Source organism: Arachis ipaensis, chromosome B2, assembly GCF_059453495.1.
Source record: "Arachis ipaensis isolate K30076 ecotype BB chromosome B2, ASM5945349v1, whole genome shotgun sequence".
NCBI lineage: Eukaryota > Viridiplantae > Streptophyta > Magnoliopsida > Fabales > Fabaceae > Arachis > Arachis ipaensis.
In genome coordinates, this window is record NC_142437.1 from 121,855,796 (window position 1) to 121,879,715 (window position 23,920).

The following is a 23,920-nucleotide window of genomic DNA, read 5'->3' on the forward strand; positions in this document are numbered from 1 at the left end:
ATTAACATTTAACGAATAATGCATGATTATACTAATTTAGAAAAATATCTTTATTATAATTATATAAAATCAATATTTAATACATTATCAACTAATAAAAGTGAAGTGTCAATTTCTCGTGAATTCATTTTCCTTCCAAAATGAAAGCACTATTCTCTCTTCTAAATTTATTTTAGAAAAATATCTTTATTATAATTATATTACAATATTACAATTATATTACAAGTAGCATTTAATGAATAATGCATAATTATAGTAATTTAAAAAAATAAAATAAAGTCCAGTAATTTATCTTTCGACTACATACGTATGTAGAATAACTTTTAAGAAGGAATCACGTATAGTAAATACGGTCGATAATTGTAAAACTGTATACTAACATTGATATAATATTATTTTAGGTATATATTTTGCAGGTATCAAAGAAAAGTATTGAGTTATTTTTTAGTGGGTTTAAATTGTTTATTGTTTATTAGAGAATTTTGTGCATTAGGATTCTCTAATAATTTATTATTTATTTTGAGCTGATTTTGATATGTTCTTACTTGACAATAAAACAACATATAAAAATTTGTTGGTGGGTCTAAGTATTACTAGGTTATTTATGGTCACATTGAGTATATATGTTTGATTTATTAAAAAAAGTAAATTACTAAAACTAATTAATAACTATTTTAGAGTTAATACATTTAATATTAGATTAAGAAAAAACAAACAATACATAATATGTTACATTTTTATTAATCAAATTATTATAATTCAAATTAATCTTAACAAAAAAATTTAAAATTATAATTTCAATCTTATCACGTGTATGGCACGGGCTATTACACTTGTTCTAACTAAAATTAAGAGCTCTCCTCTCTTCTTTTTTTCTTTCTCTATCTCTCTTATTCCTTCACTTACTCTATCTTTCTTATATATCATTATCAATGACTAATTACAAATTTGACAATCAAAATATACATGACATTCTCTAATTGCATTCAAATTAAATTAAATTAAAATGTAGCTATATTATATTTATATATTACTAACTAATTTAATAACTAAAATGTGTCACATGACACTCTCTTATTAAAATTTAGAGAAAATATTTTTCTAAAAAATTAGTAAACATTCTTCTTATATTTTCTTATCTACCTCCCTCTTTTTTTCTATTTCTCTCTCTCTCCTTCTCATTATATATATATAATTTATAATTTATATTTTATATTAGTAATTTGATAAATCAAGTGTCACCAGATAATTTTTTATTATAATTAAAATAATTTTTTTAACTTTTAAAATTAACAAACTCTCTCTCTCTTATTCTTCTTCTTTATCTTTCTCTCTCTTTTCTCTTATTCTCTATTTTTTTTCTACCTTTCTATTCTAAAAAAAATAAAATTAACAATATAATATAATTTAAATAAAAAATATTATTATATGCATATTATTTTATTTAATTTTAAATTTTTATTGCTTATCTTTCTAACCTATATTTTCACTTATTTTTCTTCAAATATTTATTATATATAATTTAGAAAAAATACTAATGTTGTGATTAAAAGTTATAATCAAGATTCAATTGTTTTAAAACAAAAATAAATTTGAGTTAATTTTATAACTATTAATATAATTTTTTTATGATAAGATCTAATTATATTTTTATATATATAGAAAAAATATTATTTTTAAATAGCAAGCATAAAAATTAATTATTTCTATTTGTATAACAAATTTAATACCTAATCAAATATAAAAGTATATACGTTAAATCCTTTAAAATTTTAGATAACAAATGTTAAAATTAATTATTAGTAAAAAATTAAACTCTTTTATATGAAAATAATAATTAAAAACTTATTATTTAATTTTGTTTTTATTTACAAAGACCCTGGTTTTCTTAATTAGTCGACGGAGATTTTTATTCCTTATGACCATTTTGTAAATATAGTTTAATGTTATAAATTTTATGGCATAATCTATAATATCATGATTGATATAATTTTAAAAAATTTATATTTCTATAGTAGTATTACGGATAAAAATACTAGTTATATAAGATTTTGAAACTTTTTTTTCAATCCATTTAAGACATTTAATATTTTAGACAAGAAAAAATGTTATATAGTGTTTGTTTGGAATTTTGGATTGTCAAAAGACGCTAATTAATGATACTTTCTGAAATTCCCAGAAAGATTTGTATAATAATTACTTACTAAAAACTGGTCCGAAAAAAGCAATTAAAAACTGTATATCTAGTATTTATATTATTTTTTAGAAAAAAATCTAAATTTATATTATTTAATATTTATTATTTTTAAAAATAATTAATAAATATTAAATAAAATAATTTTTAATTATTTTTAATTAATTTTTTTATTATCAAATATTTCTACCAAATTAATGAGATAGAACCGCTCTCTTCTCACAGAGCTCTCAGACCTTTACATTATTGTGTGGCTGAAGTTGACAGTTTCACATTTTTATTTTATTTTAAAATAAAAAAAATAGGTTTTAATTTTTTATCTGAAACAAATAAATTTTTGATTAATTAAAAATATAAAAATATATCTTATTTTTAAAATGTGAAACATTTAAATTTTTTAAAAAAATTAATTTGTTTTTATCTATTTTAAAGGTAAAAATTTAAATGTCTCATATTTAAAAAATTAAAAATTTATTTATTATTTTTTATTTTATTGAGTTAATATTTATTATGGTTAAAATAAAAAGAACGGTCAAAGCGTTTGGTATTTTGACTATTTTCTATTTCTACCGTAAACTTAACAAAAAAAATATTAAATATACTTTTATATATTAACAATTATAACAAGAAATCGAATGGCTTTTTATTATTTTTTTCTGTACTAAAGATAGATTTTTTATTGTAAACTATATAGACCGATAAACAATGACTTTTATATTGATTTAGATAGATGAGGACGAAATGCAAGAAAATTGTTCAAAGTAATTATTGATATAGACTTGGGAAGAAGAAAAGAAACATATGGAGTATCGTTTCTTATTTACTTTAATTTAAAGGTGAAAATTCAAATGCAGTTAATTTTATATAAAATTAATAATTAAAAATTATTAAATAAAATTAAATTAAATTAAATTAATTAATTATACTTAAATTTTTATGTAATTTAAAATACACTACAATAATTTTTTAAGATAGCGACGGTTATTTTGCGGCGGTTGTGTGAAACCGTTGCGAAACGACAACCTGCGGCACATATAGCGGCGGTTAGGGGTGGGGCTGCAATCAGGCCGACATTTAGCGGCAGTTTTCTTGAACCGCCGCTATATTTCAATTAGGTTTGCATTTCGCGGCGTCTTTTCGAAAACCGCCGCTATATGTACCCGGGTGAGTTATTGTTTTACATTTTGCGGCGGTTTTGTTTAAACCGCCGCAAAATGCGTATTACCACATATTGCAATGTTTTCTTTAGTAATAACCATCTGGGTATAATCTAGTTAAGTAAACACTACTATCTTAAGCTACATATGTTTAAATCATTGTTATATCAATTTATATATGGTCCAAAAGTATATAAAGAGTACAATGAAAAGTACATTTAATAATATCCATAATAAATATAATAAATAAAAATAATAATAATTATAAATATTTTTTATAAATTATTAAAAATAATAATTAAAAATATTTTCTACAAATCATTAAAAATTCAAAATTTTATAATTTTACCAAAATTATCATTTTAAATTTTAAATTTTTTATTTTAATGATTTGTTGAGCATTTATTAAAATAAAAAATTTAAAATTTTTATTAATAACAATCTTAACCTGTATTCTTAGATATAAGAATTCATAATAACAAAATTCAAAATTAATTAATATTTTACCAAAATTAAATACTAAATAGAATAAAAATATTTTTATATAAAACCTGTAACATCTCAAGTTGTTTTGAAACATTTTACATATACCCTTTAATTTTATCAAAATACCTAAACTACCCTTTACCCCTTTTCTAAACCCTAACCCTCTCCTAACACACACACACATACCCTGCTGAGAATGAAAGAAAGAAAAATAGCGAGAGAAAACAGAGAGGGAGAAGAAAGGAAGAAGAGGGGGAGAAGGGGGTGACACCGGTGAGGCTGGACGTCGCCGTCGTTGCCGCGGATCAGGTAGGGAGAGGGAGAAGGAGTTCGAAACAGGAAATGGGGGAAGGAGAAAGGAAGAGGCGCGATAGAGGAGGTGCTGTCCCTAGAGACCGTCCCTGCCGCTGGAAGGGGAGCTTCGTTGTTGCTGTCGCGGCTGCAGGTATGGGGCTTCGAAGAGAGAGAGAGGAGCTCTTAGAGAGAGAGAAACACAATGGTTAGAGAGAGGAGAGTCTCGCAAGGAAAGGGAGCTGGTACACCTCCGCCGTTGTCGCAAGCTGCACCACCGTGCCTCTGGTCACTGGGGATCGTGCTGACGTCGCCGGAAGCCGCTGTTGGAACCTCTGCAAGTTTGTCCTAGCTCAGCTTTGCTTCTGCCTGTTCTGTCCTTGCCTGTCGGGGGTCACCGGAGCTGCTGATGCTCCATCCTCTTATTTCCTTTGGTAAGACTAAACTTGTTCTACCTTGTCTTGCCATAAAGCTCTATTATTGACTCTGTCCTATCATGTTTGGTGTCCCTTTTGTCTTTGCTTAGTTTTAAGCCACCGTAGGCTATTAGATTCGCTGCCATTGTTATTGTGGTTGCTCTATGTTATTGATAATAGGGCTGTTGTTGAGGTTGCTGCAGTGAGAAATCGAAGTTGTTGCTACTACCTCGGTCCAAATTTCGTGCTCTTTCATTCCGTTCTACTTCAACCTTCCTTGGCACTCTGGTTTGGTTTCTTCGGTCCCTTGGGACCAATTTGTGAGTAGGCTTTACATTTATAACCGTTAATTTTTTTTTTGTTTATGCTATTCTGAGTTTCTAATTACATTTATAAAACTATTGTTGAAGAACTTTGATTTGATTAGAATAATTAATTTATTATAATTGAAAAAAAATATTTTTATGAAGTTCATATCTTAGAAATTTTACATGAGACTATATATATATTTGATGAAGTTTTATATTATTTTAGAACATTTGATTTTACTCGAATATATACTTTTGAAGCATTGAAGTATTTGTTAGTACTTATTGACTTTGAAATTGTGAAATGTGTTTGAAATTACTTATGATTGAAGAAGTTATGATTAGAAAGGATTTCTTATGAGAAAGTATTATTTGATTTGATTCAATACCGTATGTATTTGAAAGATCAAAGATTTATTATATTTGAATTTATATGTTTTGAATTGGTTTGGGAGGCTTGTATTAGAAAACCGTAGTTAACGGCAGTTATGACATTAACTTAGATGCATCTAACTCAGACTCCAGCTAGCAGGGGTGTTGCTAGCCTAACGTGTAGGCCACACGTTAGATCTGATATTCCGTTAGAACACACAAGAGGAAAGGGCTACCCATAGAGGTGGAGCCGCCCAAGTGTGGACTTTTGATTTGATTTCTGTATGAGAACTCCCTTATTGATTCACTTATTTATATAAATTATTATCTTCTAACTAAAATTCTATTTATATGGTCTCATGTGAATTATAGATGTACTGTCTAGTCACTGAGTTGCAAAACTCACTCCGTTTTTCTAAAAATATTTTTCAGGAATAAATATTTGATTATGTGAGTCTTTCTATTCAAGAGTAATGATCTGCAATGGGTATCTATTCATTGTTGAGTTCTTAGACGTCATCTGCTCCATATGTCACAGGCATGATCCACCCATATTTATTTTATTTTTGTTTGTTAAAAATATGTAATTATTTATTTTCGACATTGTAAATTTATTTAAAATATTTGTAATTTTCTTATTCAACTTATATTTGAGTCGGTTAGGCTTGCTTGGTGATTATTTCCTGAGCGCCGATCATGGCTCATTTTGGGCCGTGACAAAACCAATTAATGATCTGCATATTATCATGGTTAATAAATTCAATAATGCTAACTGACTAACAAATATAATATTTTTGGCAAATATTTCACTAATTTTAAATATTAAAGACTAAATTCTAAATCTTAATAAATATTTTTAGAAAATGTTAGATTTTTAATAATTTATAAAAAATATTTATAATTATTATTTTTGTTATTTGTTATTGAATGTATTCTTTATTGAATTTATTATGGATATAATTAAATGTACTCTTTATATACGCTTGGATCATATATAAATAGATGTAAATTAATTCGATCTACTATGGTCTAAAATTAATTTGAAATAGACCGATTTGAATTACTAGGGACGTCCTAGCATGCATAATTTGAATCACCCTAAGTTGAACTCCCCTAAGATTACATGCAAGCATAATTTGAATTTGACAAATTTGAATTACAAGCATCACTACTAATTCGAATAGGACTAATTCGAATTAGTGTTGGTTTGTCTCATTCGAATGGGACTGATTCGAATTACATAAGAATGTGCTTTTGGGATATCCTGGTAATGTTTTTCAATTTGGTAGAATTGTGTAATTTGGTCGTTCAATTAGTTTAATTGTGCATTTTGCCCAATATATAAGGTACCTTTTATAACTATGATCATATATAAAGTATACAACAAAAAATTGTGTTGCAATCAAATATGTTCGTATGATATACATAATTATTAGCGCTATATATCGAAGAGTCACTTGGCTTGGTGGCAGCATGACATTGTTAAAGCTTTTCTTTCTTCCAGGTTCAATGTTCGAGCCCTGCCTTCTTCATTTGTGGAAGGCTTTACATAGTTGATCCACACGTTGTGGGTCTATTGGTGGAAGCGTGGGTTTAATTGGACCACTGGATAGTCCGGCGCGGGTTTAATTGGACCACCGGACGGTCCGGTCCGATTCCAATAACTATGAACGAAAATACTGAAATTTGGCGGCGGTTTAGAACCACCGCAAAATCCATTCACATTTTGCGGCGGTTATTCCAGCGGTTGACTAAAACCGCCGCTATCCGTTTTGCCGCGCCCTATCTTCCGGCGTTTCATGAAACTGCCGCGAAATATTTTGCGGCGGTTCAAAACCGCCGCTAAACGGCTCCAGGAACCGCCGCTAAATGGCGTTTTTGTTGTAGTGATATGAATTTAATGTATATATAAAACCAAAGCGAAGACCAAATTTAATGGAATTGAGAAAAACTTTGATGACATAGAAGATGATTATTTAATTTTCAAGATATTCATTTGTTACCTATTATTATTTTTATTAAAATTGAAATTTTGTTATCATATGTCTTAAAATTATAAATTAAAATTTTTTATTAAAAATATAAAATAAATTTTAAATACATTTATTTTATATTTATCTAAAATAAATTAAAAATTTATTCAGAAACAAACACGAATGATAGCGACGGCTAATTAGCGGCTGTTTATCAAATCGCAATAAATTGGCAAGATAACGGCCAATAGGATAGCGATTTGGGCTCTGCTACAAAAAGATCCAAGATAACGGCGGTTAGCTTTTCAACGGCTGCAAATCAAACCAAGACGAGAGCCAGTTCTAAGTGTCCCGTCACTCGCTGAAGTCTGAATCACTCCCCCTTTTCCAGCCCTAGCTTCTCTTTGACCCCCACGCAGCACCACCATCGATCATCACCCCCCAGCGTCTCCGTCAGAACCACATAACCACCACCACCTTTTTCGTTGAACAACCACCGCGAAAACCCTTTCTCTCTTTCTCTTCTCCTGTCTCCTGCCTTCTCTGTCTTGCCGCCGGCTACCATCCAGCGCCGCTGCGACCATATTCTTCCCCTCTTTACAACCTCGCACTGTGGGCCTGTGGCTCTCTAGCTCGCCCATGCCTCTCTCATTCCCAGTCGTAGAATCAGAACAGAGCAACTCTAGTATTAATTCGACTCAGGTTCTCATATCAACTTTTCTTCTCTATTTTAGTTAATTTAGGATTAGTTATATGTTGATTCTAGTGTTAATTTGATTTGTTTAGAATTATTTGCTGCAGTTAGTTGAGTTTAGGTTAGAATTAGGATTTTCTGATTAGAATTAGTGTTAGTTTATACATAGTTAGACATACTGTTAAGAGCTTCTTGAGTTTGAATTTCAATTTGTTTGGATTGATTGACTGATGCTTTGCTAAGTAACTGCGAAATGCTGCTGACTTTTTATATCATTGGTGCTTTGGCTTCTATCTTTGACTTTTCTTTGGCCCAAATGGAATAAAAAGCAATCAACAAAATGTTGGGCTGAAAGCAAAATTAAGAGCCCAAGAAAAAGCAAAGAAAGAAGCCAAAGAAATCAAATCGGGCCAAGCATATCAATACCCGATCCAAGCCCGATCTGGTTTCAGAAAAACAAATCCCTCTCTTTTGCTTAACCAAAAGCAACGTTCATCTCTCTTTTGTCCTAGTCAAATCAGAGTTTCAGAAAAGTAAGAAAGAGAAAGAGAGAGAGCTTCTTCACCAAGCTAGTCACCAAAGAAGCAAGAGAGAGAAGGATTAAGTTTGAAAGGCAGATATCAAATCACCCAGTTCAAACCCAATCAAGCTTAGTTTAAAGGTAAATCATTTCCTCATACATGCAACTCGGCTTCATCTCTTCTTCCCAACTCTCTGCTCTATCCGAAATGGGATACAAGGGAAAGAGGATTTCTATTCTTCTCTGCTATGTATCTACGGTCTTAAACATGACTTGGGGACCAAGTTGGTTTTCAATGGCTAAGATCAAGTTGACCATGAGAAGATTTCTATGGTTACTGCTTTATGGCTTTCGGTCAAGATGAAGAAGTCAGAAGCAAAGTTTCTACTCTAAGGTTTAATGTGAAAAAGGTGAATCTGTGGTTGGTGAAGCTCAAGGCTCAAGGTGTTGACCTTGGAAGAAGAACCAAACAACATGCAAGGAGATAAAAGAAGACCTTCTGCTCATTCAGAAGCAAGGAGAGAAAACCAGAGTTTGAGAGTTGTGTTCTGCAAAGAAGTTCCTCTACTTGGATAATACTTTCTTTCAAAGAAGCATTCGGCCAATACTGAAGAACTGTATCTGAGGTTTGCAAATCTGGTTTTGCACATAGCAAAGAGGCTGCTGATGAAGTCAATCTCCTTCATGTTTTACTGATTGTAATGTACTTTTCTAAGTTTATCTTTCTGTAATTTCTTGTGAGAAAAGGCATTGTGAGAAAGTTTAAGAAAAAGCCATGAGTGGAAAAAGGCTGAGAGATATACTTGAGAGAAAAGCCTAGAGTTATTTTCTTATTTCTTTAGGTTGATTAAGTGTCTTGTATCTTGTACCTGTAAGGTATCCCTTTCTTAGTTGGGTTAGCACTAAGAGGAATAGTTAGGTATTAGCATAGCCAATGTCAAGTTAGGTTAGAACTTGAGTGTGAAAGGATTGGGTCAATCCTGTGAAATTGGTGTATGTAATACTGTTAACTATAGTGAAATTCTTCCATAGTTGTGGAGAAGACTGGATGTAGGTTGCATAGTACAAGGCAACCGAACCAGGATACATGCTGATGTTAGTTTTTCTCTTCTCTGCTGAGTTCTGTTTTCTGATATTCATGAGACAAAAATAAATTGTCTCATAAATTTCCGCTGCTGAGTTCAAACAGAATCAGAATTGCAAATTTATTTTAAAAGGGTCATAACAGCAACTAAAAAGGAAGACATAGATTTAACCCCCTTCTCTAAGCCTACCACAACCTTCAGAGGTAGATGTTCCACTTTTTGTTTTATGCAATTCTAAACAGGCGGCTGAGTTGCTAACGATCTATCTAGTTTGCATTTTGGTTATAGAAAATGAGTCATTTGTATGATGCATTTTGGGTAATTACTATTTTAGATTACTGATCATGGTTGTTATTCTACACAACGTGGAGGTTCACCTGTTGCATTACTAAAAATCACAAGAGGCTAAGGTGCTATTCAAGTTAATGGTAAGGCCTATCGCAAGAATGTCCTTCTGCCTGCTGCTAAAGCTGGAAAGAATGTCCAACAAAACACAGATACTTCATCACTACCTTCATCATTATATTTCGGTTTTGATTTGTACATTTATTCCAAATTGATAAGGTTACACATTTCCGCCTTTATGATTGGCAAGATGGCATAAATTAATTCATCCAATTTTGGCAAACAAAAATTTTCCCTTTAACATGTGTTCTTATTATTCTTATTGCCAACTCATGGCATAAATTTTGGTAATTTTTTTCCCCTAAAAATTACTCTACAGTTTGTTTGGATGGGAGTGCACCAGCTTACCATCTTGATAGGGGATTCAGCGAAGGGATTCACTTGATGAGACAAATTGAGAAGTATGTACTTTCTTCTTGATGCCCATCTTCATCTATATCATACTGATTTCTTAAAAATGAGGTGCATTAATTTATTTCAATTTTAGGTATGCTGATTTTATTCTTCTAGGATGTCTAATTTCTTATATTATACACCCTTCATGTATTTTCGCTCCAGGCACAAATATCCATATCATCTTCTCCCTAAAGCATTATGTTTCTGTTTTGCGTTTTAGCTGACTCAAATGTGTTTCTGTGTTGCAAAACTTTGCACATGATTCATACTCACACTTATGTTCACAAACTCAATATTAAGATTTAAATAGCAAGAATTTTTCTGGGCATTTGTTGTAAGAAAGTTTGACTTATAGAATATGCTTATAATCAAAGTATTTTTTACTATGTAAGTGGCTTAGGATTTTTTAGATGAATGTTCATGTTCACAAAAAAATATTGAAATTCTGCTATATTAGTTTATTTTTCAATGGAATATATTTCATTGAAAAATAAAAAGGTCATAATTTCAGCCTCTGCATTATAACTTTAATTTTCTGGATGTTTTCTTTTTCAATGGTTCTCAATCAAGAAGAACGGCAACAACTATCAGATGAAAATCCTCAAAAGTAAGTCTTTGCTCTTTAGATGAAAATGCTTACCATTTTTTTTAATTAATGTGGATTTGGATTCTGAATTAATTTCCAATCCCATACTAATAGGTTTGTATTTTCTAACTTATTTGTATACTTTTGAAGATATATATATTTGTGCTTTACTTATCTTCAAAAATTGCACATGAATGCAAAGAAGAGGGAAAGTGAAGAAGAACTAACAACACTCAAGAAAGATGCTATCGATGAAAAAATATCACCTTTAAACTTTGCCCAGAAAATAAAGAAGTTTAAGAAGCAAAAAATACAAGAGGAGTCTTAAACATCACATTGGAGTTTAAGTTTGTGCCAACAATTTTGTTCCCGGGTACATTTCTGTTTTTTATTGTTAACAAAAGGATTTTGCTTTGAATGCCTAATCTATACTTCATTAGCTTTTTCCTCAATTTTCAAACAATTGAGAAAGTACAGCTTAACATACATGATGGTTTTATTAACTTGTATTATGCATAAGTAACGACTGATATGTTGTTTTGCGGCGGTTTAATATTGTTGCAAATCTATCAAAAAATCGCCGCTACTCAGCATGTTTCTTGTAGTGATATTCATTAATAATAATTTTAATATGTGCCTTTTAATACACATGTTAATTATACTCATATTATATTGGTTCATTTTACACAAACAAATTTATTTGAGGATCAAAATTACATGGACAAATTTATATAAATTAAAACAATTAAATTCGATTTATATATTTTTAATGTGGATTCGATTTACACCATAATGGAAGCACACATTAAATTGAATTAACTTGATTCGATTTACTATTCATACAGCATATACATGTAAATCGAATCTAATTGATTTGATTTACTATTTATACTGATCAGATTATTGATATTTTTTATTTTTAAATTATATATATTTTAAAGTTAACATTGAAAAAATGCCAATTAGGATTATCCCCTATTTGGTTTTAAATAAAATATAAAAAAAAATCAACTTTTGTGTTTTAGTTTAAATTTTAAAAGATTTATATTTTTATAAACTTAGAAATTTAAAACGAAATAATAACAAATTTTTAAAAATTTATTAAAAATTATTCTTTGACTCATTAGTATCTAAAAAATAATTATTGGGACTTTTGATATTGAAAAAATTAATATAAATTAAAATTTAGCCTTCTAAAATGACATAAGAGTTAAAATTTAAATTTTTTTAGCGTAAAAAATAATAAATAATTATACAATATAAAATAATTAATTATATTTATATAATATATATTTTAAAAAATAATTAAAATATTATATCAATTAAATTTAGAGGTGAAGCCTCGTATAAGGAAAGGGGACAGTAGCCCTTTCTAAATCTCAATTTTTTTTATTAATTAGATAAAAATTTTAATTTAGTCTCCTAAAATATTTAATTTAATTTTTTTATTATAAAATTAATTTTTATTCTTCTTTAAAGTTTATTTTAGTTTAGCCCCTGATTAAATTATTATTTAATTTATGAAAATAAGTATAAAATTTATTACTTTAATGACATTTCTAACTCAAATTTAAATTCTTTAGAGCATAAATTTAATAGTTGTTTATTATCCTTTTTGTACAAAAGAGAGATTTTTCATTATAAACTTTATAGTCCAATAAACAATGACATGTATATTGACTTAAATAGATAAGGACAAATCGCAAGAAAATAGTTTAAAGTAACTATTAAAATAGCTTAAGAAGAAGAAACATATGGAGTATCTGTGTTTCTTATTTTCTTTGAAACACGAATTTAAGGACAAAATACCTTAATAAATTAGTCACCAAAAAAATACTTTAACAAACTAAATACACATTAATATTATCTAAATATTTTAAATAAAAAATATAACGTCAAAGTTTCAAATCACATTTCTATATAAATCGAATTGATTAAATTCGATTTAATAAAATACATAGTAAATTGAATTCAATGGATTCGAATTAGGTAAAAAACGTTGTTGAATGAAAATCGAATCAAGTGGATTCGAATTAAGTGCATGGTTAAAATGCAAATAAATTGAATGGATTAACTTCGTCTCCCATAATTCGGATCTAATGGAATTCAAAGTTTATTTAAAAATTATCTTTGGCTTGTTGGTGGACCTTTAAAGGATCGGTTTTCGAGACTCTTCTCTGTTTCAAACCAAGGGAGATCTGTTGTAGGGAACTGTAGGTTTTGGGATGGGATTGAGTGGATTTGGAACTTTCAATAGAGGAGAGAGCTCTTTCAATGGGAGTTGGAACTTTTGAGTCAATTGCATGAAGCCCTGAGACCTGTAAATCTAGTGCATAACAGAGATGATAGAGTGGTGTGAAAATTTGATAGGCAAGGTATTTTTTCAACTAACTCATGTGTGTAGGTGATACAGGAGAAATTGCTCCCAGGGGAGGTAACCAGTTTCAGTTTTACTAGGACTATTTGGAAAGGCTTGGTTCCACAAAGAGTGGAGCTGTTTGCTTGGTTTGTGCTGATAGGCCGAGTGAATACAAAGGAAAGGCTAAGTCGGTTTGGTATTATCACTCAGGAAGATTGTGCATGTGTGTTATGTAATAATGATATGGAACATATACATCACTTGTTTCTAGGCTGTACTTTTGCTTGGCAGGTGTGGAGTGCTTGGATTTCAGCTTTGGCCTACAATGGACTTGTCCGGGTTCAATGAAAAAGCACTTTCTAAGTTGGACAGAAGAACCGATGAGTAAGGAAATTTAAAAGCAGATGTTGAGGTGCTTCTGTGCGATTCTCTAGAACATTTGACTGGAAAGGAATAGAAGGATATTCCAGAATACAAGCAAAGGCGTTGAAGAAATTATCAACATGACCGTCATTAATGCTAAAGAGTGGAGTAGTGTGGATCCCTTTGGTTGTTGATAGCTATGCTGAAGATGACTTGGGGATCGTATTCGTGTTGTTTGTAGTTATGTTGGTTGTTGTTGACTAGTTCTGTTTGCTCTATCTTATTGTGTTGAGCTCTTTTTTTCAAAAAAAAAATACCTTTTAAAAACTAATTTAATAAATTATTTTTCAAAACAAAAACTTTATAGCCAAAGTCCATACAAATGGAATCCATTAGATTCAAATTATGGGAGACGAAACAAACATATAAATCGAAGCCAATTCATTCGATTTATTTGTATTTTAACCATGCACTTAATTCGAATCCACTTGATTCGATTTTTATTAATAACATTTTTCACCTAATTTAAATTCATTGGATTCGATTTATATAGAAACATGCTTTAGAACTTTAACGTTGTATTTTTTAATTTAGAACATTCAGATAATATTAATGTATATATGATTTATTGATGTATTTTGCCCCGAATTTAATGTATATATAAAACCACACGAATACCAAATTAATGGAATTGAAAAAACTTTGACGACGATTATGAGCAGTTGTGGACAAACCTACAATGCGATAGACGAAAATGTTCGATAAAAAAACTTACTCAAAAATAATAAAAATTTATTTTATTTAATATTTATTAATTATTATAATAATTAATAAATATTAAATAAAATATTTTTTTAACATTAATTATAATTCTTAAAAAATTATAATAAAATACTTTTAGAATATTATTCTTTATATTTATTAGAAGTAAATTAATTTGTAATTAAAATTTGTATTGAAATGGATAGATAAACGAAATCGACCACTTTAGGCATAAAGTATTACTTAAATAAAAAATTAATAAAATTTAAATTAAATTAAGAATAAACATTAAAATAATAAATATCATATTTAATTTTAAATTATTATTTATGATATATAATCCTACAAAATACTAATATAAATTTTAAATATTTATGATTATTTTTAAGTTTTTATAACATTTATTTTTTTAATTTACTTTCCAAACACTAATAGAAATAATGTAAACTACGGTATATAAATATGTAAATAAAAAAGTTACAATTATGTCTAATGTTTTGTAGAGTTGTAATCTAATAAGTTTTTTTTTAAATGTTTTATTTATGTAAATTGTCTTTTTTTTTTTTTGGTTTTCTACGGTATCCCTTAGCCTAACAAGCCAAAGACTAATCCATCGCGATACTAAATTTTATTTAAAATATTTATTAAAAATAAACTTTTTTATCTGTTGGATCCAAGACCAACCGATTTTTGTAATAAATTTAATTTTCAATCTATCCATTCATTTTTATTTTTTTTTGACAGAGGCTATCCATTCGTTATGTATTCCTATTGTATATATAAGTCAAAAGACATAATGCATGAAAGGACAATTTTTAAATGTGACTAGCTTTTTCCATGACTAATTGACCACCAAAGAATCTGAACAATTAACTACAATAACACTAATCAATCATTAAAATATATAAATATATATTAATTTATTTTTAATAAATATTTATATTCTAATATACACTTAACATTTTTAAATTTATTTTCTGTTATATATACTGAATGCAACGCTAACAATGCGGCAAGTAACAAACACCACTTTCATTTCATAACAATAATGGTGACATCATCATCATCATCATTGTCATTTCTTCTCCTTTCAACTCTGCTAGCACCCACCATTGTTCTTCTTCTTCAATCTTCCGTTTTACATGCAAACCCAGATGCTTACTTTCACACTTGTCTCTCAAACAAGAGATGGAAAAACCCATCAGCTCCTGTTAGCGTGACCGGAGCACTATACACCAGAGACAACTCATCCTTTTTGGACATCCTCAGCCTCCACACCCGCAACAAGAGGTTCAACAGACCATACACACCCAAACCCATCGCCATCATAACCCCTTTTCACGAATCGCACATTCAGGCGGCGGTTGTATGCTCCAAAGCCAGCAACTTTCAGCTCAGAATCCGAAGCGGCGGCCATGACTACGAAGGCTACTCCTACGTATCAGATGTTCCCTTCGTTCTTCTCGACATGTACACTTTTAAATCCATTCACGTCAATATTCAAAATGCCACCGCTTTGGTTGAGGCCGGCGCATCACTTGGCCAGCTTTATTACAAAGTCGCGCGGAACAGCCACGTTCACGGCGTTCCTGGCGGAATCTGTCCGTCCGTCGGCACCGGCGGCCACTTCGGCGGCGGTGGCTATGGCAACCTCATGAGAAAATACGGCCTCGCCGTAGACAATATAATTGATGCAAAAATCGTGGATGTAAATGGTAATATCCTTGACAGAAAATCAATGGGGGAGGATCTGTTCTGGGCAATAAGAGGAGGTGGAGGTGCCAGTTTCGGTGTGATTGTCTCGTGGACGATGAAGCTGGTGGAAGTACCTCCAGTGGTGACGGTGTTCAGGTTGAACAGGACCTTGGAACAAGGCGGCTCGGATCTTGTTTACAAGTGGCAACATGTTGCACCGAAGCTCCACAGGGATATTTTCATCAGACTCCAGATCGAGGTGCGTCAAAAGACGGTTCGAGTTTCCTTCGTCTGCGAGTTCCTGGGACGAGTCGATAGACTTCTGAGTTTGATGAAAAAAAGTTTTCCAGAACTGGGATTAACCAAAAGTGATTGCTTTGAAATGCCTTGGGTCAACAGCACTCTCTTCTTTGCAGAATGGCCAATGGGAACAGTAGCAGAAGCGTTGCTATACGAACCAAAAAGACCTGCTGACTCCTATTTTAAGGCCAAATCAGATTATGTGCAGAAAGTAATTTCAAAAGAGGGTTTGCAATCTGTATGGAAACAGTTCATCGAGAGTGAGATAATGATCATGGAATGGAACCCCTATGGTGGAAGAATGTGGGACATTCCAGCTTCGGCTACTCCGTTTCCTCATAGATCAGGGAACTTGTTCCAGATTCAGTACATGATAACTTGGTATCAAGATGGAGAAGATACCATTAATCATAACTTGAATATTTTAAGGTCCATGTATAAGGTTATGACTCCATTCGTTTCGAAATCGCCAAGACAGGCTTACCTTAACTATAGGGACAGAGATATTGGAGCCAATCCAAGCAATGGAACAACCAACGTTGACGCCGCTCGAATTTATGGAGCCAAGTTTTTCAGAGAGAATTTTGATAAACTGGTGCAGGTCAAAACCAAAGTTGACCCTGAGAACTTCTTTAGATATGAACAGAGTATACCACCTCACAAATATTAACTGAATTTGAATGGATATTTTACTTGGATTAATATGTATTAGGGAAAATTCAGCTGTTCATAGTTGATAGTCGTTAAATAAAGTTTGATTAAATTAATATCAAACGACTACCGGTTATTAATTTTATATGAAATTGAGTTTCCATTTGCATTCATAATAAATTTAAACAATAGTATATATATCAACAAAATCATTCAAAAGAATTAAGTCTTTACAAATAATTAAAGTCTCTTCATTTTAATCCTTTATCCACAAAAATCATTAATTCAGTGAGTTGGATCATCAAAATGTTGAGTCACTTAAATTTTATACTTTATTTTTGTTAGGGAAATTTTGTATTTTCTTTTTATTGGTTATACACACACCCACATATACTATACAAACAAACAACAACAATAACAACAAATTAAAACTTTCTCCCACTAAGTAGGATCGGCTACATGAATCAAACGATGTTATTGTGCTCTATCATGTATCATGTCTACAGAAAGACTATTTACATATAAATCTTGTTTGACCACCTCATAGATGATTTTCTTAGGTCTTTTTCTACCTTTCACCCCTTGTCTATCTTCCATCTCATCCACCCTCCTGACTGGGTGTTCTGTCGGTCTTCTTCTCACATGTCCAAACCACTTGAGACGCGATTCAACCATCTTTTCCACAATGGGTGCTACTCCAACTCTCTCTCAGTCTCCCTTATATCTTCGTTCCTTATTTTATCCAATCGCGTATGACCACTCATCCATTTCAGCATCTTCATCTTTGCCACACTCAACTTATGTTCGTGCTTTCCTTTGGCCGCCCAACACTCCATACCATAAAGGATAGCCGGTCTTATAGCAGTGCGATAGAATTTACCTTTACACTATGTTTGTTTGAGAGGAAAATGGAAGGAAAGAAAAGGGAGGAAAGAAAATGGGAAGAAAAATGATTATTTTCTTTTGTTTGGTTGAGAAGAAAAATTAGAGAGGAAAAAAATGGAGAGAAAACTAATGTTTCTCTCTCTACTTCCAATACTACCCCTTCACTTTTTTAATATATTTTATAATATAGGGGTAAAATTGTCTTTTTATAACATTTCTTTCCTTCTTATTTTCCTTCCATCCAAACACATCTAAAGAAAATAAAAATCCACCCAATCTCTTTCCTTTCTTTTCTTTTCTTTCTATTTCCTTCCTCTCTATATCTTTCCTTCCAACCAAACATAGCCTTAAGTTTTAAAGGCCCTTTTTTGTCGCATATAAAACCAGATGCACTACGCCATTTTGACCAACCTATCTGGATCCTATGATTTTTTTTACAACGGTTAATTCGATACATAACATAACAGTAATTTTTTTACAACGGTTAACTAAAACCATTACAAAAAGAAATTCAGCAGCAATTATTACGACGATTTTGGGCATTGCAATTATGTTAAAATTTCGCGGCGGTTTGATCCAACGCCACTACCAAAATAAAAATATTGTGGTGGTTAGTGCGACTGAAGAGCGTGCTACCATATTGGAGGCCACTCAGAAAGACGCCTAAAACGTCTTTTTTTAAAGATGTTTCTATGTTGTGTTTTAATTGGTTTCTGTATAATTTATTCGGTGTTCCTTATCACATATTATTAAATTCCTCAAAAGATTTTCTTTCCAAAAACAATAAAAAATATTTAATTTGGACTAAAACAAAAAAGGTAATAGATTAACTATTAAATTTTTTTTAAAAGATTATTTACATAAAAAAATATATCACATTCATCAATATATATATATATAACAAGCTTAAGCCTTTTAAAATTTTATAAATAAAAAAATAATTAATTTATATTCGTACAATATATAAAATAATTACTATATTATTATTATATTATAGATTAAGATTCACTAATTTAAATTTTCTTTTTATTTTTAATATAAGCATTAGAAATAAATAAAATTTTTATAACTAAATGTAGTGTAACAAAATATATATAATATTAATTAGTTCTTAAAAAATTTTAAAAAAATAGTTTCTTTCATTTTAGTAAAATAACTATTTATTAAAATAGACAAATTAATTATTTTTTTTCATATACAGTTTTTTTAAGAAATAAAAGTAATTAATTAGGACATTGGTTAAGATAATTAAAGTCACTATTTCATTAAATTTTTAATTTAAAGACAAATTCTAGTTAATTTTTGTATAGAAATTTCGAATTTGAAAATATTGATAAAAATTATGTTGAATTTTGATTTATTTGATTCTCATTTAAATTAATCACTACATAAGTTAAAGTTCTGTTTTGAAATTATATTCAAGCTTTAATCTGATTTTTAAAGTTTCAATTTACTTAGTTTGATTTTTTAACTTAGGTATCCGTGACTCATATTAGGGTTTTAAGTGTTTAGTTGAAAAAAAAATAAGGTAAAAAAAATTTCAATTGTCACATCAAATAGTCGCTAGAATGTATAATGTAGCAGTCGTTAGTCCATCTCAGCATGTCGTTAACAATTTTGTGAGACAGTGACAAAAATAAGATTAGGAACCAATGTGAGTCATAACTATTAAGTTGGGAGACTAAATTAAGTAAATCGAAATTTTTGAAATTAGATTGAAACATAGTTGTTAGAACCGAACCAGTGATCGAACCGGTCAAGCTACTGGTTCACTGGTTTATTGGTTCAACCGATAAATCACTAGTTGAACTGATAAAACCGATCTCACGTAATTATAAAATATAAAATAGTTAAAAACTTAAAATTAAAATTTGAAATACATATCTTCACTAACATTTTATGAAGAATCAAGTCTCAACTTCTAAAAATAACTAATATAAAAAGACCATAAAATTTTAATACTATAATAGTATCTTATTTTGACACAATAAAAAATAATTAATTCACAAAGCCTATCATCTAACTATAATATCAGTAGATTTTAACACTAACACCAAAACAAATAACTTTAATCACAATACTAGCAATAAAATAGATCAAGTAAATTAATAAATTTTTAGTGAAATTTATATTTATATTAATAATGGTATATAATTAAAATATAATTAATTTTAAAAATAGAAAAAACAAAAATTAAATTAAATTAGATATTTATGTATACTATATAATTAGTATTTGTCAAATACAATACTTAGAAGTGCAATGGCTAAGTGGCAAGTAGAGGTTGCTTTTGCTCCAAGGTTCTTTGTTCGAGACCTTGTGGAGACATTTTAAAAAATTTTTCAAACAGACCAGTTTGGTTAGACCGGTTTGCACCAATTTTTATCGGTTCACACCGATTTTATTCCTTAAACGGTCCAAGGAGTAAACCTAGTCTGGTTCCGATTCTAGTACGGTTCATTAGTTTTTCGGTCGAACCAACCGATCCAGTTCAGTTTTTACAACTATGGATTGAAATATAAACATAATTTCAGAAACCAATAAGTATTATAAGATGATCAGATTGGATCGAATCGGATCCACACTCTAATCAGATAGAAGTAAATATGTTTAAAAAAGTAAACAAAAAAAATTATTGACTTTTTTTATAAAAATAAAATTTTTTAATATTTTTTATTTTATGGATATATTTGATATCTGATCCAAACATAAAAAGTGCGAATATCGAATTTGATCTAATAAGTTTAGTGCGGATTGGATCGAAATTTCAGCCATATCCCACTATAAACACCCCTAGCAATAATAACTAAAAAATTATAATGATTGTATTTTTAAATAAGAGAAAGTGCAAAAAAAAAAAAAGTACTAAATACAAGAACATTTAATTAAATATTAAAAAAATTTTTACTTTAAAACAGTTGGACTTTTTTTGCTTTTATATATATATATATATATATAATGTAATAATAATAATAATAATATGATAATTGTTTTATATATCACACAAATATAAACGTTTTTTTCTATAATCTTAAGAAAGGTTTTGTAAATCCCTAACCTTGTTATCGATTTTTGTAGTGTTAGCCCTCATATTATCAATTTGATTCATATATAATTCGGATGATAAATTATTTGGTGACGTACTTCCTTTTCTACTGTGATATACTTGTTTTTTTTATATTATTATTATTATTATTATTATTATTATTATTATTATTATTATTATTATTATTATGTACATTAAAAAATAACAGGCCAAATTATTGCCATAACATAATAGAAGTATGGAAGTTTATCATTCTTCTCTAATGGAGAAAACAAAATTCTTTTCAATAGTTTATTTAACGTTTAGTAGAATAAAAATAAATTTTATTAGAATAAATTTTAGTACGAGTTTAATATTTTTATTCATCATAAAATATTTATAGAATTACTCGTAGATAAATTTTAGAAAAAAGAAAAAAATCATGATTTTTAATTTTATTTTAAATAAACTTTATTTTTAATTTTATTTTTTAATAATATTAATTTTTTATCGAATATATTTATTTAATTATTTTTTAATCATATATAATTAAAAATAAACGGTGTTTTCATGGTTTAAAATAATTATATATGATTAAAATAATGAATTACCGTATATAATGAATGTGATATATTTTTTTTATGTAAATAATCTTTTAAAAAAATCTAATAGTTAATCTATTACCTTTTTTGTTTTAGTCTAAATTCAATATTTTTTATTGTTTTTGGAAAGAAAATCTTTTGAGGAATTTAATAATATGTGATGAGGAACACCGAATAAATTATACAGAAACCAATTAAAACACAACATAAAAACATCTTTAAAAAAAGACGTTTTACGCGTCTTTATCTGAGTGGCCTCATTTGTTTCCGCTTAGCGCCAGTTTCGTCCCAATCATCACAAATGAATTTATTTAAATTAATAGATTTTCATGAATATATTTATTCCATATCATCGATCGTTAATAAAAAGTATTAATAAAATAACAAATAAACAAAAATTAATAAATTTATAATATTTGAAAGATTAATTTAATTCATAAAATTAAAAATATCAAAATTTTATAGAGACTTATTTTTTTTATATCTCTAAATAATATAATTGATTATATTATTTTTAGAATTGATTATATAATTGATTATAATTCTTAGAACAACGTATCTATAATGAAATAATTTTGGATTATTATTTTTTATAATTACAAGAGAACTAATTTATAATTGAAATTTGTGTAGATGAAATGAAATTAGTTTAAGTTTAGACAGAGAATATATATTATGACGAAAAATTAATAAAATTTTGCTATTTGTATAGTTATTTTGATGAAATAATTACACATAATATAAAATTAAAATCGAATTAAAACTAAGCAGTGACACATCTTACATTTAGTTTTAAATTAATATTTATGACATATGATCCTATAAATATTAATGTGGTATTTTATTGGACCTAAAATAAAATTGAATTGTAAATTAATATTGGAGTTGCTTTTAGTATAATAAAAAAAATTTATTTTTTATTATTATTATTTTAAATTTTAGAATTTGACTAATATGTGCCACAAGAACACACGTTAACGTTACAAATTAAAAAAAAAAATTATGATTGCTTTTATGTTTTATGACATCTATTTTTTAATTTAATTTCATACACTAACAAAAATAATAATAAATTTACATAAATATCTAATTATATATTACCATATTATAAAAATTAATTTTTGAATTGACCATTTAAAATATCTTTTGAATAGATAAATTTAATTGAATAGCATTATAAATTTTTCATATTTAAAATACGATAATATATATTGTATGACCAAGTTATTTTGGTAACTAATTATAACTAAATTGGTCCAGTAGTTTAAGTATTAATAACAAAATATTTTAATTAAAAAAATAAAAAAAATAAAAGACATAAGATAATAAAAAACTTAATTAGATTTGATTAAAAAATAAAAATTTATATGTAGTTATTTTTATATAAAATTCTTAATTGAAATCGTTAAATAACAATTTAATCAAATATATTAAATTATTTAACGATTTTTAATTAACAATTTTACATCAAGAAAAATTGTATATTTATTTTTATCTAAAAATATAACTTATTCAATATTTATCTAACATATTTTTTAAATATTAAAATTAAGGGGAATACTCCCACAAAGATGCTCTAAACATCTTTTTTAAAAGTCGTTGAGATGTCATAATATAATTAGTAGTATTTTTTAGACCTAGTTAAATTTAGATGGTTTACATATTCGGTCTGAATTCGGTCTGAATTTATAATTTAGATCAGATTTATATAAACTGGTCAGATCTTTGTTTTTTTTTCCTTCAAAACACGATGTCGTTTAGCATTCCTTCCTGAGCTCTCCCCTTCTCCTCCCTCAGTGTCAGTGTCACTCTGTCACTGAAGCTCTCTATCATCTCTCTCACTGTGGCTCACTGCTCTCGCCTCCAGTCTCTCTCATTATCTCCCGTGTCGCATTCAAGCTTCTCGTCGTTCTCTCGGTTCCAATCTCTCTCACCGTCTCCGGTCTCGCACTTAGTCGCTCCGCTTTCCTGCTCTCGTCGTCGCCAGCGACAGAAACAATAGGTCCTGTTGCCGATCGTCGGATTTGTCGCTATCATCTTCTTGGTTCGACTCTCGGCGTCAGTTTCCTCCTCGCCGTTAGCTTCTTCTCCGCCGTCAACCTCCTTTGCGCAACCAGAAGCTGGTCCCACCCAACCTAGAAGATCTGCATTGATCTTCTTCTTCCTCGAGCCAAAGGCGCTGGTTGCTGGTTCCGTTGATCGGTTCTTCTCCCTTATCGCAGATGCTATCCATCTTCTACTCTCTTGCAGCTCCTCGTGCCCCAAATGGTCGTCTTAGGTCCCATTCCTCCTTTTCGTATCGCCACTTCTCCTTCTCTTGCTTAGTTTAGTTCGTCTTCTTCCCACAATTCTGTCCGTGTTGGTGCTCCGGCGACGCAGCGATTTGGATGAGGGA

At 29.2% G+C, this 23,920-nt stretch overlaps 1 pseudogene across 1 annotated transcript; it reads left to right on the forward strand.

Annotated features, from left to right (window-relative positions):
* The first annotated feature begins 15,394 nt into the window (after positions 1 to 15,394).
* LOC107628592 (berberine bridge enzyme-like 17 pseudogene) lies at positions 15,395 to 17,084 on the forward strand (annotated as a pseudogene). Its single transcript, XR_015905256.1, has one exon. The product of XR_015905256.1 is annotated as a berberine bridge enzyme-like 17 pseudogene (transcript).
* Positions 17,085 to 23,920: the final 6,836 nt, after the last annotated feature.